The sequence below is a fragment of the Sapajus apella genome, unplaced genomic scaffold, assembly GCF_009761245.1.
Source record: "Sapajus apella isolate SASKATOON/1434 unplaced genomic scaffold, GSC_monkey_1.0 scaffold1, whole genome shotgun sequence".
NCBI classification, from domain to species: Eukaryota; Metazoa; Chordata; class Mammalia; order Primates; family Cebidae; genus Sapajus; species Sapajus apella.
The window spans coordinates 90,147,843-90,165,704 of NW_022436941.1; the positions used below are offsets into that span (position 1 = coordinate 90,147,843).

Here is a 17,862-nt window from a genome sequence, read left to right on the forward strand (position 1 = left end):
TCGCTGGACCTTCGAGACCCGACGGCCGAGCCTCCTAGCTCAAGCGTCTCGCAGTAAAGCCTGTGCGCCTGGCATTCGGGAGGACACTTCTCTGTCCCCACGTGGGGAAGTCGGAAACGTTTGTGGCACGGCTCCGGCCAAAATAAGAAACGAATCCTAAGGTCTGACAAAAGGAAACTAACAAGGCACTTCTCTCCTCTCACCCAGACGACCCAAAAGTTTCTTTTTGGGGGTCGGAGTCTAGGGTGGGCGAGGAGAAACTCGGGGTATCTACCCACTGCACCAAACAGCACTCGTGTGGCTTCCTTTCGGTTTGGAGCTGCCCAGTATCCCGGCATCCTCTCGGCCGACGCTCGGGTCTGAAGCCGCTCTGGCCGGCAGCCGACATCTCTATGGTGCCGACCAAGGGGCGGAGGACAGGGGCGGGGCTGCTGCTGGAGCTGCTGCTTGTTTGAACTCTGAGAGCCCGGGGTGGGTACGGCTGAGCCTCCGCGAGGGACTGGGTGGGCGGGGGAGGGGGCGGGGTGGGCGCCGCAGCACTGCGTGCTGAGGTGGGAGACCGCAGACGCGGACCATCGGAGTCTGATGTCTGGAGGGTCTGGTTGCGGGTGGGAGGGCATGCTGGAACGTCAGGCACGCGGGAGCCAGGAGCCTGCTGGGTGCGTGTGACCCACGAGCTGACACTGTCCCGCGGCCCTAGGGTCTGCGAGGAGTCCTGGCGCCGCCCTCCGACTTCGCCCTGTTTCTAGATCCCCCTAGACCCCAGCCCTCCGCCTAGGCTCCGCGCCCCTAGCCTTTTTCTGTCCAAGCGTAGGGTTCCGGGGGTCTTGAAGGAGGAGCCCATTGCTATCCTTAACCGGTGTAAGAGCTCTTCGCTTCCCGGAGCTCTTGAGGCTTGAATGCTGAAAGTGTGACATGGTCCCTTCCCTGCGGCTTGGTCCATTTTTTTAAATGACATTTTAAAAATTATTGCATCACAGTAGCCTCAGAAAAGGATGTGTGGGAACTTCCGAGGCTTCAAACATGTTGAAATTCAGAATTTTGTTTTATTCGTAATGGGCACAGGAATTAAACATTTTAAGTGCAGACATCTGATGGCTATAAAAAGCTTCAGCGAAAGTAAGCAAGATTTATGTTTCCTTTCTTTGTCAATTGCATCAGATTTGGCATCTGCTTTGATATTTTTCCATTAAAGAAATTAAATTATTAAGTTTCACAGCAACTACAGTGAAGAGGACTTACTGGTAAAGAATAATAAAGGCCGTTTCTGGAATTTGGACTAGTTTTGACCTTACGTTTTTGCATATAATTTGTAAGGTCGGTGGGGAGAGAGAAAGTTAAAACAAATGACATTTACTTAGAGAATTTATCAGCTATTTGTTTTGACAGAAATAATGCCTAAGAGATTATTAGCAAACAATACAAGATAACGTATAATTAAAGTGACCAGCTAATTATATGTTTGTGGAATTCAGGAAGGAGAAGGGTACTGCTATGTATACTCCGAAGGTCCCAAAGTTAGTGGCATTTGCTATAAGGCGGATGGAGTGTGACAAAGTTTGGCCATGGCAGAAAGTAGCTTCTACAAGTCATAGGAAGAAATTTATATGTCGATTATGTCAGAGAAGTCATCCCAAACAGTATCTTTAGTTCATAGGCTGAGGATTGATTATGTGCTTACCCCTTGTATTAGTAAAATGGAATATTTAATCCTTGAGCACATTGGATTTTATGCATGACAAGTTTAAAAGAAAATTATAATCACTACTCTTAAGAAATCTTCTCAAAGTGAATATGTAAAATAAACTTAAGGCTTATGAATTTAGGAGATTCAGGAATTCGTTTTATTTGTAGGAGGAGGAATAAGAAGTGGAAAAGGAAAGAAAAAGTTTAAGCAAAAAAATGAGTACACTTAGGTGTATTCTTCAGAGACAATGAGTAATACAGGAAGAACACTTAGTAAATTTTTCTTTCTCTAATACTCAGAATCTAAGCCAGATGTTAAATATCTGCACCAGTAGTTGGAGTAGAATAGATGCCAGAAGTGTGGGTTCTGGAAGTGCAATTATACCGTTCTTAAAAATAGGAATAGTACTGTTCTCGGAATCTACTGCATAACAAATAACACCAAAACTTAGAGGCATAAAATAGTGAACAATAATTTCATTCTTTCTGTGTGGTCAAGACTTAGCTGGGTAGTTCTGGCCCAGGGTCTCATGAAGTTGCAGTCAGCATGTCGGCAGTGGCTGTGGGCATCTGAAGGCTTGACTGGGGCTGAAAGATGTTTTCAAGTTCACTATGAGCTTTTCCTTCCTCTTTGATCAAACAAGCTGTTTTGTACTTTCCAATGATAAAATGCATTCATATTATACCCATTATGTATAATATATGTGTTCCTATTCATAAACCATGATACAGTTATTTGTAAACAGTAAATTTTGCTTTTTGAGGTCGCTTTAAATTTGAATCGTCATGTAAGTTCAAATAATCTTTTGATTTTTTGCTTTGCTCATGACACTTTATTAGCCAACTAATCCTTTTAAAATCTGAACTTATCATGTAAAATGTAGGGTTAGTAGTTTGGGCATGGTGGTTTATGCCTGTAGTCCCAGCACTTTGGGAGGCCAAGGTGGGAGGATTACTTGAGGCCAGGAGTTGAAGACCAGCCTGGTCAACACAGTGAGACCCCCATCTCTACAAAACATTTAAAAAACAAAAAATTAGCCAAGTATAGTTGTGCATTTCTGTAGTCCTAGCTACTTAGGAGGCAGAAGCAGGAGCCCATGAGTTCAAGGTTACAGTGAGCTATGATCATGCCACTACACTTCAGCTTAGGTGACAGAGCAACCTTGTCAAACAAAAAGTAAGGTTATTAACATTTAAATATATATTGTAATTATTTTATTTAAAATTGCTCCCTGAGTGAAAGAAGATACAGTGCCCTGGCTTTATAAGGACATCGTGAAATTTGCAGTTAGGTGGATATTGGCTTTTTATTTTTGTCTTCCTTCTGGAACGAGAGTTGAAAATAAATTTGTAATTAGATCAGGCTCAGTGACTCACTCCTGTAATCTCAGTGCTTTGGGAAGCTGAGACAGGAGGATCACTTGAGGCCAGGAATTTGAGACCAGCCTGAACAACATAGAGGGACCCTATCTCTTCAAAAAAAAGAAAAAGAAAAAATTACCCAAGCTTGGTGGCACTTGCCTGTAGTTCCAGCTACTCAGGAGGCTGAGTCAGGAGAGTTGCTTAAGCCTAGGTGTTAGAGGCTGCAGTGAGCTAGGACCGTGCCACTGCACTCTTGCCTGGGCGACAGAGTAAGATTTTGTCTCTAAGACAGGAAAAGAAAATTTGTGATTAAATGTATACATAAACATGGGTTTAGTTGGGCATCTGTGTAGTCCTGTGCCCAGCCTAGGTTCTTCTCATACCTGAATGGCCTTCTTTCCCCTTAGGGCTAACTTACAGGCCATACCTTACTGAAGGAGGGGAATATTGCTGCTTACACTGCTGCTGCTGCTCGGGGTTGGCCATTAATTCAAGTTTTCAGTGTCCCAGTTTCAGTCCAGCTAAGTGGATAATGTTCAAAGGGACATTTAATCAACTTTAAAGTTATATGCATTAAATATTTAAATATGTTGACCTCTTTATCCATTCAGGTGTTGAATGTTTATTTTCTAAAGGAGACGATTCATAATTCGTGATGCTATAAATCCTGGTTTATAGAAAGGATTCATGACTGTGCTTTATAGAAAGGATTCATCACTGTGTAATGGAGGCATCTTTTGCATTTTTTTGCATTTTGGTCACATCTCTTGGTTGAGAGTACTTGAAAGTCATTATTTCCAGACCCTGGAAGAATCTTTAGAAAATAATCCATCTTAGTGCTTTAGAGAACAATTTTCATTATTGCAAATGACCAAGAATGAGGATTGTTGTTGACTCCATTATCATGTAAACAATAGTTATCTGCATAGTAAGTATTCTTCACATAAGGAATCTGCGTAAGTTATTTCACGTGAAGATATAGAAATCTTTAATATGGACTTTTCTTGTGTCTTATTACATAACTATGAACAAATTGTTTTTATATTATACCATAAATTTGATTTATGAGATTGGGTGTAATTTTATTAATACCAATTAGTGTTATATAGTTAACATGTTTGTTAATATATGTGTATAATGTTAAAAAAATTTTTTTTTTTTTTTTTTTTTTTTGAGAGGGAGTTTCGCTCTTGTTACCCAGGCGGGAGTGCAATGGCGCGATCTCGGCTCACCGCAACCTCCGCCTCCCGGGTTCAGGCAATTCTCCTGCCCCAGCCTCCTGAGTCGCTGGGATTACAGGCACACGCCACCATGCCCAGCTAATTTTTTGTATTTTTAGTAGAGACGGGGTTTCACCATGTTGACCAGGATGGCCTCGATCTCTTGACCTCGTGATCCACCCGCCTCGGCCTCCCACAGTGCTGGGATTACAGGCTTGAGCCACCGCGCCCGGCCAAAAAAATTTTTATTACATTTTTAAAATTACACTTTTAAGAGGCTGACTTTAATAATCAAGTATGAGTTGTTTAATTACTTCTGGCTTCAAATTTTCAAAGTAGCTTTATTGATTTTATGGTCATAATAGTAAGACTTTGAAATTTTTCAAAAATTCAAAATAAAGAAAAAAGTAATGATTATATTTCTAGCCCACCACTGAAAAATAAACCAAATGATCAGACTTCCAGATTTTTTAATATACCTGTATATATGTTTTAACAAAAATGTAATTTTTTACATATTATTTTATAGGCTACCCTTAAAATTTAATATTTACTGAACATCTTTCTAGGTCAGTAAATATGAGAATAAGTATTTTTTAATGACTGTGTATTTATGGAATTTATTTCACTAGTGCAATATTTTAGACATATATATTGTTTTAAATTTTTTCTTGTAAGCAATGCTATGCTGAACATTCATATATAGCTCTTCATATTTATCTAATTATTTCCTTAGTTTCCTAGAATTGGAAATGTAGCCTCAAAAGTGTATGCTTTTTTTTTATGGTTTTTGATTCATAGTCAAATTGACCAATAGAAAAGTTATACTACTTTATACTCTTGCTAATAATCTTTGAGAGTGATCATTATTTCCCTACTCCTACTAACGCAGAATATTAGTAATCTTTTGTCAGTCTTACATTGAAATCTCATTGTTTTAATTTGAATTCAACTGATTACTAATAAAGCTGAAATCTTTTCATATTTTTTGACCATTTGTATTTCTTTTCCAAATTGTCTTTGTATGTACACTGCCCACATTATTATTGGAATGCTTATTTTTTAAATTAATTTTAAGAGCCCTTAATACATTAGGGCTACTAATCTTTCTCTGTCATAAATGTTCTAAATTTCCTCCATTTATCTGTCTTTAATTTTGCCATACAGAAGCTTTACATTATTGTATAGTCATGCCTATCAGATTTTTAAAAATAATTTTGAGCTCCTCTAGCTAGCTGGACTATATAGAATTCTGTTTACAAATTCATATAAATATCCTAAATTTGATAACACAGTTGATTACAAAAGCTATCTAACCATGAAAGTTTTCCAGGCAAGTAATCAACCAAACTGATTCCCTTTCTTAATTTAATCAGAGAAACATATGGGTGTGACATTTTAAAATCTAAAGTTATATATATAATTACATATGCACACTGAAAGTTGATTATCCAGTCTAGGTTTTGTCTGATGATCGATTTTCTTCAGTGGTATTTAGTAATTATAGCCTTTTCTACCTACTGATTACCAGTATAGACAGGTCGTTTCCTGTTCAATATAATATATTTGGGTGGTTCTTCTTCCAATCCATTGTGAAGGAAGATAGAACCCATGTTCTTCTATACAGGTGTTCCTTTACTTGTGATGGTGTCATGTCCTGATAAACCCATTGTAAGTCAAAAATTTCATGAGTTGAAAATACATTAATGCTCACAAACCCACTGTAGAGTCAAAAAATAATAGATTGAACCATCGTAGGCCGAGACTGTCTGTATATACTGAAAAGGCCATATACTGTACTTTCTTCTCCAGCCTCGCAGCTTGGGCGTGGCCATGTGACCTAGACTTAGCCAATTAGACACATACCTTGCCCCACTCCGAATTTTGTGTTGAGAGCAAGGAAATAAATACTGTCAAGAATCTTTTATAGCAGCAGCAGATAGGACAGCCCTGGCAGCAGTGCCATTGGTAATATCTGGTGACAGGAGTTTGGGCAGTGCAAGCTAGGCTTCATGGCAGGGAGATCATCAGACCAGTTGTCTGGTGTTGTTTTGACTGAAGTTCTTGAGGGATAGTTTTGAAGCCTGGTTTTTAAAACCTGACAAGTCTGTAATTTCCCAATATCCTTATTTATTTTTGTTGTTTTTCAGACAGGGTCTCACCCTGTCACTTAGACTGAAGTGAAATAGGGTGATCATAGTTCATTCCTGCAGCTTCACATTCCTGGACACGTGATCCTTCCACTTCAGCCTCCCGAGTAACTAGGACTACAGGTGTATACCACCACGCCTGGCAATTTTTTTTTTTTTTCTAGTACAGACTGTCTGTGTTGCCCAGGCTGGTCTAAAACTCCTGGCCTCAAGCAGTCCTCCCGCCTTGGCCTCACAAAGTGCTGGCTTTACAGGTGGAAGCTACCACACCTGGCCCCAAAAATTTAAAATTTTTTTTTTTACTTGTACAAAAATGTTTTTACCAAATATTTTGCCCTTCCTTGCACTTAGAATCCTAACTGATAACGAGACCTGGGTTAAATAATGCATAATTCCTCTACCAGTTTGGAATTATGTACACATTTCTCCCCACCATATACATACTGGGTCTGGTTCTTGATTTTGTATGCACCTTTCAGTACTCACATTACACTACTTTTTTTCAAAAATTTGTTAGCATGTACTCTTTCAAATAAAATTTTAAATTATTTTGTGAAGTTCCTAGAAGAAAATCCCTTTAGGATTTTGATTGACATTACATTATATTTATAGATTAATTTGGAGAGAATAACACCACCAATGTTGTCTTTTTTTTTTTTTTTTTTTTTAATGAGGCAGAATTTCACTGTTGTTGCCCAGGCTGGAATGCAATGGCGTGATCTCGGCCCACTGCAACCTCTGCCTCCCGGGACCAAGCGATTCTCCTGCCTCAGCCTCCCAAGTAGCTGGGATTACAGGCATGTGCCACCACACCTGGCTAATTTTTGTATTTTTAGTAGAGACAGAGTTTCCCCATGTTGGTCAGGCTGGTCTCGAACTCCTGACCTCAGGTGATCTGCCTGCCTCAGCCTCCCAAAGTGCTGGGATTACAGGCATGAGCCACTGTGCCCGGCCCAACGTTGTCTTCTTATGCAAGAGAACGGTCTGGCTTGTGTATCAGTTAGGATCCATCAAAGAAGCAGAACTACTTTGTGAGCTAAAGACCTGTGGAATTGTGGGAGGTAGTAGAGCAATCTACAGACTGTTGCCTCCTAGTCTTGTTCAGCCTGAAGTTGCTGCAGACCAGCTAGACTGACAGTCAGGCAGGGATACCGGATGTGGATGAGACCAAGGACAAACTGAAACCCTTGGGGACCAATGGAACCTGCATCAGCCTCTCACCAACCCTAGTTTAGTTGCTTGGGTAACCTGCAGGAGAGGATGACACTTGATGTCAGAGCTGCACTTTGGGCCCAGGATTTGCAGAAGTGAAGAGAAGGTCTGATGGGCGTTGAAGGAGCTGCAGGTCCAGCTTCTTCCCCATGCCAGCAAGGTGAGCTAACAGATCAGCAGCACATGCAACCTTCACAACATGCTCTGCATTGACCTTCGCAGTGTAAAAGATAACGTTGCTTCATTTGTGACTTCCACATAATGTCTACTGTAGCCAGCAGTACACAGAACTATGTAAGGAAAGAAATCTGGGAAATGTTTTTAAGTCCAACTTAGCTGAGTTGATATAGTAGAAAGAGACTAGAGCTCTAGTTAATTGATCTTTTTCATCTTTTAATAAAGTTTTATCATTTTCTTCATATGCATTCCTTGTTTAGTTTAATTCTTGCTATTTTAATTCTTGGTATTTTGTGTTGCTGTTGTGAATGTTCATTTTCCCATCTTTATTCTGACGATTATTGCTATTATATTGAAAAATTATTTTAGTTCATATCTTGAAAAACCACATTTTTCAACTTAAATTCCAAGTTTTCTGTTGGTTCTCTTGGGTAGGCAGTCATTTCACCTGCAAACTAATGTAATTATCTTTTTCTTCCTAATAACGTAATGATACATTTTCTTCCCTCCATCTCCTGTCCATGTAATGATATGTTTTCTTCTCTCCATCTCCTGCCTTTATTCTTTTTCCTCATTACATTGATTAAAACTGCCAGAACAATGTTATAATAGCTATACTGTTTCTGACTTTTAAGGCAATGTTTCTGGGTTTTCATCATTTTCATTCCTAAACCAAATATTTTCATCATTCTTTGTAAATTATTGGTTCTCAATGTTTAGTGAGCATAAGACTTACTTGATATGCATACTTACTAAAAATGCAAATTCACAGGAATGGATGTTACATTTTACTGAATCCTTTCTAAGTATTTAATATGTAATACCTGCTGCAAAACAGATACAATATATGATACTTTTCCATTGATTCATTTAACAAATATTGATTTAGCCCTTACTAGGTACTGAAGATGTAATGATAAACAAAGTAGACAAAGTCTTTAATCTCTGAGCTTTTATTTTCTTTCCTGAAATGTTTACAGAGAATAAATACTTGAAAGATAGGCAAGTCTTTTGGATCTAAAGGTATTACTTGCACCACCATGTAATTTTTTTAACCTGTTAAAATGTGATGAATTATATTGCATGTAGTCAGATAATGTAGCCTGAATGTTTTCATTTTTTTAATTTTGTTGAAGTTTTCTTGTGGTTAAGTGGTGAATTTTTTTCAATTTTTAATTTTTGTGGGTACATAGTGTCTGTGTGTGTGTATACATATATAGATATATAGATAGATAGATATGGAGTTCATGAGATGTTTTGATATAGGCATGTAATGTGAAATAAGCACATCATGGAGAATGGGGTATCCATTCCCTTAGACATTTATTCTTTCAGCTATAAACAATCCAGTTACATTCTTTATTTTAAAATGTACAATTAAGTTATTATTGACTGTAGTTACCTTGTTGTGCTATCAAGTAGTAGATATTATTCATCCTTCCTATTTTTTTGTAACCATTAACCATCCCCACCACCCCCTGCTGCCCCCAACCCCCATAACCCTAACCAGCCTCTGGTAATGATCCTTCTACTCTATGTCCATGCGCTCAATTATTTTGATATTTAGATCCCACAAGTAAGTGAGAACATGTGATGTTTGTCTTTCTGTGCCTAACTTATTTCACTTAACAAAATGTTCTCCACTTCCATTCAGGTTGTTGCAAATAATTGGATCTCATTCTTTCTTATGGCTGAATAGTATAGTACATTGTGTGTATGTACCACATTTTCTTTACCCATTCATATGTTGATAGACACTTAGTTTGCTTCCAAATCTTTGCTATTGTAAACAATGCTGCAAGAAACATAGGAGTGCAGATATCTCTTTGATATACTGATTTCATTTCTTTTGGGTATATACCCAGCAGTGGAATTGCTGGATCATGTGGTAGCTCAATTTTTAGTTTTTTGAGAGACCCCCAAACTGTTCTCCATAGTGGCTGTACTAATTTACATTCCCACCAACAATGTACAAGGGCTCCCTTTTCTCAATATCCTCATCAGCTTTCTTTATTGCCTGTCTTGTGAATATAAGCCATTTTTACTGCAGGAGATGATATCTCACTATAGTTTTGATTTGCATTTCTCTGATGATCAAAAATGTTGAGCACCTTTTCATATGCCTGTTTGCCATTTGTATGTCTTCATTTGAGAAATGTCTATTCAAATCTTTTGCCTATTTTTGATTAGATTATGAGATTTTTTTCAACTATAAAGTTGTTTGGGCTCCTTATATATTCTGGTTAATACTCCTTTGTGAAATGGGTAATTTGCAAATATTTTTTCCCATTCTCTGTGTTTTTTTCTTTATTTCACTGATCGTATCCTTTGCTGTGCAAAAGCATTTTAGCCTGATGTGATCCCATTCATCCAGTTTTGTTTTGGTGACCTGTGCTTGAGAGGTATTGCTCAAGAAATTTTTGCCCACATCAATGACCTGGAGATTTTCCCCAATGTTTTCTTATAGTCATTTATAGTTTGAAGTCTTAGATTTAAGTTTTTAATTCATTTTGATTTGATTTTTGAATATGGTGTGAGATGGGGTCTACTTTCATTCTTCTGCATATACATATCTAGTTTTCCCAGTACCATTTGTTGAATAGACTGTCTTTTTCCCAGTGTATGTTCTTGGCAGCTTTGTCAAAAATTAGTTCACTATAGGCATGCAGATTTGTTTCTTGGTTCTCTATTCTGTTTCATTGGCTGATGTGTCTGTTTTTATGCCAGAGCCATGCTGTTTTGGTTACTATAGCTCTGTAGTATAATTTGAAATCAAGTAATGTGATTCTTCCAGTTTTGTTCTTTTTGCCTAGGGCAGCTTTGGTCCTTTTGTGGGTCCATATAAATTTTAGGATTTTTTTTCTATTTCTGTGAAGAATGTTATTGGTATTTTGATAGGGATTGCATTGAATCTATTGATTGTTTTGGGTAGTATGGACATTTTAACAATATTGATTCTTCCAGTCCATGAACATGGAATATTTTTCCATTTTTTTTGGTGTCCTCTTAAATTTCTTTCTTCACTCTTTTATAGTTTTCATTATAGAGATCTTTCACTTCTTTGGTTAAGTTAATTTTTAGGTATTTAATTTTATGTGTAGCTATCATAAATGGGATTACTTTCAAAATTTGTTTCACTTTGTTCAATATTGGCATGTAAAAATGCTAGTGATTTTGTATGTTGCTTTTGTATCCTGCAAATTTACTAAACTTGTTTAGCTTCTCTCTTTTATCTTCCCTCTTTTTTTCTTAGTCTGGCTAAAGGTTTGTCAATTTTGTTTAACTTTCCAAAAAATCAGCCTTGTGTTTCATTGATCTTTTGTATTTTTTTTATTTCTATTTTATTTATTTATTCTCTGACCTTTATTATTTCTTTTCTTCTACTAATTTTGGGCGTGGTTTGCTCATGCTTTTCTAGTTTAATACTTTTAATAGTTTTCTTTTGGCATCTTTAGGTTTTTCCATATATAACGTCATATCATCTACAAACAGGGTAATTTGACTTCATCCTTTCCAATTTGGATATCCTTTATATCTTTCTCTTATCTGATTGCTCTAGCTAGGTTGTCTATTACTGTTGAATAACAGTAGTGACAATGGGCATCCTTGTCTTGTTCCAGATCTTAGAGGAAAAGCTTTCAATTTTCCCCTATTCAGTGTTGTGAATGCAAAATATTTGAGACAGGTCTCAAACAGTTTAGGAAGTTTATTTTGCCACGGTTAAGGATGTGCCCGTGAAACAGTCTCAGGAGGTCCTGATGACATGTGCCCAAAGTGTTCAGGGTACAGCCTGCTTTTATACATTTTGGGATTCATGAGACATCAGTCAGTATGTGTAAGATGTATGTTGGGGCCGAGCACAGTGGCTTAAACCTGTAGTCCCAGCACTTTGGGAGGCTGAGGTGGTAGATCACTTGAGGTCAGGAGTTCAAGACCAGCCTGGCCAACATGGTGAAATCCCAACTCTACTAAAAACACAAAAATTAGCTGGGCATGGTGGCACACTCCTGTAATACCAGTTACTCTGAAGGCTGAGGCATGAGAATCACTTGAACCTGGGAGGCGGAGGTTGCAGTGAGCTGAGATTGCACCACTGCATTCCAGCCTGGGCAGCAGAATGAGACTCCATCTGGAAAAAAAAAAAAAAAAAAGATGTATGTTGGTTCCTTCTGGAAAGGTGGGAAAACTCAAAGGGAAGGCTTCCAGGTCTTAGGTAGATATGAGATAAAAGGTTGCTGCGTTATTTTGAGTCCTGTCCCAGCCTTTCACTGAATACACAATTTTGTCTGGTTCAGTGAATCTGCATTTTTACATAAATAGGGCAGAGGAAGCAATCAGATATGCATTTCTCTCAGATGAGCAGGGGATGATTTACTGTCCTGCACCTCTGAAGATAAGCCATCAGTTTACATTACCAGAGTGAAATTCAGTGAAACTGTTTCAGGGTAAAGATCTTGAGGTCCACAAGGAAGTTCCTTGTGGGCAAATTGTGAGGGAGGTATGTAGCTTTTTATCTCTGTAGCTATCTTATTTGAGAATAAAGTGGGAGGCAGGTTTGCCTGACATAGTTCCCAACTTGACTTTTCTCTCGACTTAGTGAGTTGGGGGTCCCAAGACTTCCTGTCATAGTGTGCTACTAGCTGTGGATCTGTCATATACAATTTCTATTATGTTGAGGCATGTTCCTTCTATACACAGTTATTTTTGGGGTTTTTAAAACAAATGTTGAATTTTATCTAGCCCTTTTTTAGCATCTATTGAAATGATCATATGGTTTTTGCCCTTCATTCTGTTGATATGGTGTATCACACTGATTGATTCGCATATGTTGAACCATCCTTGCATTCCAGGGATAAATCCCAGTTGGTCGTGATGAATAATCTTTCTAATGTATTGGTGAATTCAGTTTGCTATAGTATTTTATTGAGAATTTTTACATCAATATTCATCAGAGATATTGGCCTGTAGTTTTCTTTTTTGATGTGTCTTTGTTTAACTTGTCAAAAAAACCCCTTCTGTTTCATTAATCTTTTGTACTTTTTTCACTTCAATTTCATTTATATCTTCTCTGATCTTTATTATTTCTTTTCCTCTACTAATTTTGGACTTGGTTTGCCCTTGCTTTTCTAGTTAAGATGCACTGTTAGATTGTTCATATAAAGTTCCTCTTTTTTTGATGTAGGCATTTATAACTGTAAACTTACCTCAGTACCACTTTTGCCATATCTCATAGATTTTTATATGGGTATGTTATGTTTCCATTATTATTTGTTTCATGAAATTTTTAAATTTTCTTCTTAATTTCTTCGTTGACTCACTCGTCATTCAGGAAAATATTGTTTTATTTCCATGTATTTGTATAGTTTCCAAAATTTATCTTGTTATTAATTTCTAATTTTATTCCACTGTGGCCCAGGAAGATGCTTGATATTATTTCAATTTTTTAAAATGTTTTAAGACTTGTTTTATATAGCATATCCCCAAGAATATCCATATGCTGAGGAAAAGAATGTATATTCTGCAGCTCTTAGATGAAATGTTCTGTAAATATTTATTAGATCACTTTGATCTGTAGTGCAGATTAAGTCTTGTGAACCCCAAAAATTTGAGACAGGTCTCAGTTAATTTAGAAAGTTTATTTTGCCAAGGTTGAGGATACACCCATGACAAAGCTTCAGGAAGTACTGATGACATGTGCCCAAGGTGGTGGGGGCACAGCTTGGTTTTATACATTTTAGGGAGACATGAAACATCAATCAATATGTAAGAAGTACATTAGTTCCATCCAGAAAGACAGAAACAGCACAAAGTAACCCCCACCCCCAACTGGGGGATTCCAGGTCACAGGTGAGACAGATGGTTGCATTCATTTGAGTTCCTGATAAATCTATCCAAAGAAGGCAATCAGAATATGCATCTGTCTCTGTGAGCAAAGGGATGACTCAAACAGAATGGGAGGCAGATTTGCCTGGAACAGTTCCAAGTTTGAAAGGACCCAAGATATTTTCCTTTCACAGTATGATGTTTCTTTGTTGAATTTCTGTCTGGAAGATCTGTCCAATGCCAAAAGTGGGGTGTTGAAGGCTCTAGCTAGTATTATATTGGGGCCTATCTCTCTCTTTAGCTCTAATAATATTTCTTTTATATATCTGGGTGTTGCTGTGTTGGGTGCACATATATTTAAAATTGTTTTATCCTTTTATTGAAATTACTTTTTTGTCATTATACAGTGACCTTGTCTCTTACACTTTTTGTCTTGAAATCCATTTTTTCTAATATAAGTATAGCACTCCTGCTCCTTTTTGGCTTCCATTAGCAGGGACTATCTTTTCCCATCCTTTATTTTCAGTCGATGTGTGTCTTTATAGATGAACTCTGTTTCTTGTAGGTAACAGATCAATAGGTCTTGGTTTTTCATCCATTTGGCCACTCTATGGCTTTTGATTAGAGAGGTTAGTCCATTTATATTCAATGTTATCATTGATAAGTGATAATGGCAACTTACTCTTGCCATTTTGCTGCTTATTTTCTGTGGTCTTTTCTTCCTTCTTCTTCTTCTTTTTTTTGAGACAGTCTCTCTCTGTTGTCCAGGCTGGAGTGCAATGGTGCAATCTCAGCTCACTGTAATCTCTACCTCCCAGATTCAAGCAATTCTCCTGCCTCAGCCTCCCAAGTAGCTGGAAATACAGACATGTGCCACTACATCCAGCTAATTTTTGTATTTTTAATAGAGCTGGGATTTCACCATGCTGGCTAGGCTGGTCTCAGACTCCTAACCTCAAGTGATCCACTTGCCTTGGCTTCCCAAAGTGCCGGGATATTAGATGTGAGCCACTGCGTACAACCTCTTCCTTCTTTCTTTCCTTCCTGTCTTCCTTTAGTGAAGATTATTTTCTCTGGAGATGTAATCTACTTTCTTGCTTTTTATTTTTTGTGTATTCATTGTATGTTTTTTGATTTGAGGTTACCATGAGGTTTGCAGATACTCTTACAACCCATTATTTCACCTGATAACAACTTAACGCTGTTCACATAAACAAACAAACAAAAACAAAACTAAAAACTCTATGCTTTAACTTCATCCCTCACATTTTTGATGTTTCTATTTATGTCTTATTGTACTATGTCTTGAAAAGTTGTAGGCATTAGTTTTGATGGGCTCATCATTTATTCCTTTCATTTAGGATAAGAGTAGTTTACATTCCACATTTACAATGTTATCATAGACTGTGTTTTTGTGTGTGTGTAATTACTATTATCAGTGAGTTTTATAACTTCAAATGATTTATTATTGCTTATTAACATCCTTTTTTCTCTTATTGAAGTACTCCCTTTAGCTTTTCTTGTAGGACAGGTCTGGTGTTGATGAAATCCCTCTGTGTATGTTTGTCTGGGAAAGTTTTCATTTCACCTTCGTATTTGAAAGATTTTTTTGCCAGACATATTATTCTAAGATAAAAGTTTTTTTTCTTCACCACTTTTAATATGTCATACCACTCTTTCCTAGCCTGTAAGGTTTCCACTGAAAAGTCTGCTGCCCAATGTATTAGAGCTCTGTTGTATGTTGTTTCTTTTCTCTTGCTGCTTTTAGGATTGTTTCTTTTTTTTTTTTATGTAGACATTGATTTATTTTTTTTCCCATTTATTTATTTTATTGAATTTTAGGTTTTGGGGTACATGTGAAGAACATGCAAAATTGTTGCATAGGAACACACGTGGCAGTGTGATTTGCTGCCTTCCTCCCCATCACCTACATCTGGCATTTCTCCCCCTGCTATCCCTCCCCAGCTCCCCACCCCCCACCGTCCCTCCCCTATTTCCCCCCAACTGACCCCAGTGTGTAGTGCTCCCCTCCCTGTGTCCATGTGCTCCCATCGTTCAACACCCGCCTATGAGTGAGAACATGCGGTGTTTGATCTTCTGCTCCTCTGTCAGTTTGCTGAGAATGATGGTTTCCAGGTTCATCCATGTCCCCACAAAGGACCCAAACTCATCGTTTTTGATGGCTGCATAATATTCCATGGTGTATATGTGCCACATTTTCCCTATCCAGTCTATCGTCGATGGGCACTTGGGTTGGTTCCAGGTCCTTGCTATTGTAAACAGTGCTGCAATGAACATTCTTGTACACGTGTCCTTATAGTAGAACGATTTGTAATCCTTTGGATATATACCCAGTAATGGGATTGCTGGGTCAAATGGAATTTCTATTTCTATGTCCTTGAGGAATCGCCACACTGTCTTCCACAATGGTTGAACTAATTTACACTCCCACCAACAGTGCAAAAGTGTTCCTACTTCTCCACATCCTCTCCGCATCTGCTGTCTCCAGATTTTTTAATGTTCGCCATTCTTACCGGCATGAGATGGTATCTCAATGTAGTTTTGATTTGCATTTCTCTTATGACCAGTGATGATGAGCATTTTTTCATATGTTTGTTGGCCTCACGTATGTCTTCTTTTGTAAAGTGTCTGTTCATATCCTTTGCCCACTTTTGAATGGGCTTGTTAGATTTTTTCTTGTAAATCTGCTTTAGTTCTTTGTAAATTTTGGATATCAGCCCTTTGTCAGATGGGTAAACTGCAAAAATTTTTTCCCAATCTGTTGGTTGCCGATTCACTCTAATGATTGTTTCTTTTGCTGTGCAGAAGCTGTGGAGTTTGATTAGGTCCCATTTGTCTATTTTGGCTTTTGTTGTCAATGCTTTTGGTGTTTTGGTCATGAAGTCCTTGCCTACACCTACGTCCTGAATGGTTTTGCCTAGATTTTCTTCTAGGGTTTTTATGGTGTTAGGTCTTATGTTTAAGTTTTTAATCCATCTGGAGTTAATTTTCGTGTAAGGTGTCAGGAAGGGGTCCAGTTTCTGCTTTCTGCACATGGCTAGCCAGCTTTCCCAACACCATTTATTGAACAGGGAATCCTTTCCCCATTGCTTGTTTTTGTCTGGTTTGTCAAAGATCAGATGGTTGTAGATATGTTGTGTTGCCTCCGAGACCTCTGTTCTGTTCCATTGGTCTATATCTCTGTTTTGGTACCAGTACCATGCTGTTTTGATTACTGTAGCCTTGTAGTATAGTTTGAAGTCTGGTAGTGTGATGCCCCCCGCTTTGTTCTTTTTGCTTAGAATTGACTTGGCTATGCGGGCTCTCTTTTGGTTCCATATGAAGTTTAAGGTGGTTTTTTCCAGTTCCATAAAGAAGGTCATTGGTAGCTTGATGGGGATAGCATTGAATCTGTAAATTACTTTGGGCAGTATGGCCATTTTCACGATATTGATTCTTCCTAACCATGAACATGGAATGTTTCTCCATCTGTTTGTGTCCTCTCTTATTTCGTTGAGCAGTGGCTTGTAGTTCTCCTTGAAGAGGTCCTTTACATTCCTTGTTAGTTGTATTCCTAGGTATTTTATTCTCTTTGTGGCAATTGTGAATGGAAGTTTGTTCTTGATTTGGCTCTCTTTAAGTCTGTTATTGGTGTATAGGAATGCATGTGATTTTTGCACATTGATTTTGTATCCTGAGACTTTGCTGAACTTGCTTATCAGTTTCAGGAGGTTTGGGGCTGAGACGATGGGGTCTTCTAGATATACAATCATGTCGTCTGCAAATAAAGACAATTTGACTTCCTCCTTTCCTATTTGAATGCCCTTTATTTCTTTTTCTTGCCTGATTGCTCTGGCTAGAACTTCTAATACTATATTGAATAGCAGTGGTGAGAGCGGGCATCCTTGTCTGGTGCCACATTTCAAGGGGAATGCTTCCAGTTTTTGCCCATTCAGTATGATATTGGCTGTTGGTTTGCCATAAATAGCTTTTATTATTTTGAGATACGTTCCATTGATACCTAGCTTATTGAGTGTTTTTAGCATAAAGGGCTGTTGAATTTTGTCAAACGCCTTCTCTGCATCAATTGAGATAATCATGTGGTTTTTGTTTTTGGTTCTGTTTATGTGGTGAATTACGTTTATAGACTTGCGTATGTTGAACCAGCCTTGCATCCCCGGGATGAAGCCTACTTGATCATGGTGGATAAGCTTTTTGATGTGCTGTTGCAA

At 38.0% G+C, this 17,862-nt stretch overlaps 1 protein-coding gene across 1 annotated transcript in view; it reads left to right on the forward strand.

Annotated features, from left to right (window-relative positions):
* The first annotated feature begins 414 nt into the window (after window positions 1-414).
* The window catches only part of TMEM267 (transmembrane protein 267), a 53,464-nt gene continuing 36,016 nt past the window's right edge, over window positions 415-17,862 (forward strand). Inside the window, exon 1 of the mRNA XM_032281363.1 lies at window positions 415-471. The gene's annotated coding sequence lies outside the window, so the exon portion shown is untranslated. The remainder of the gene's footprint in view (window positions 472-17,862) is intronic.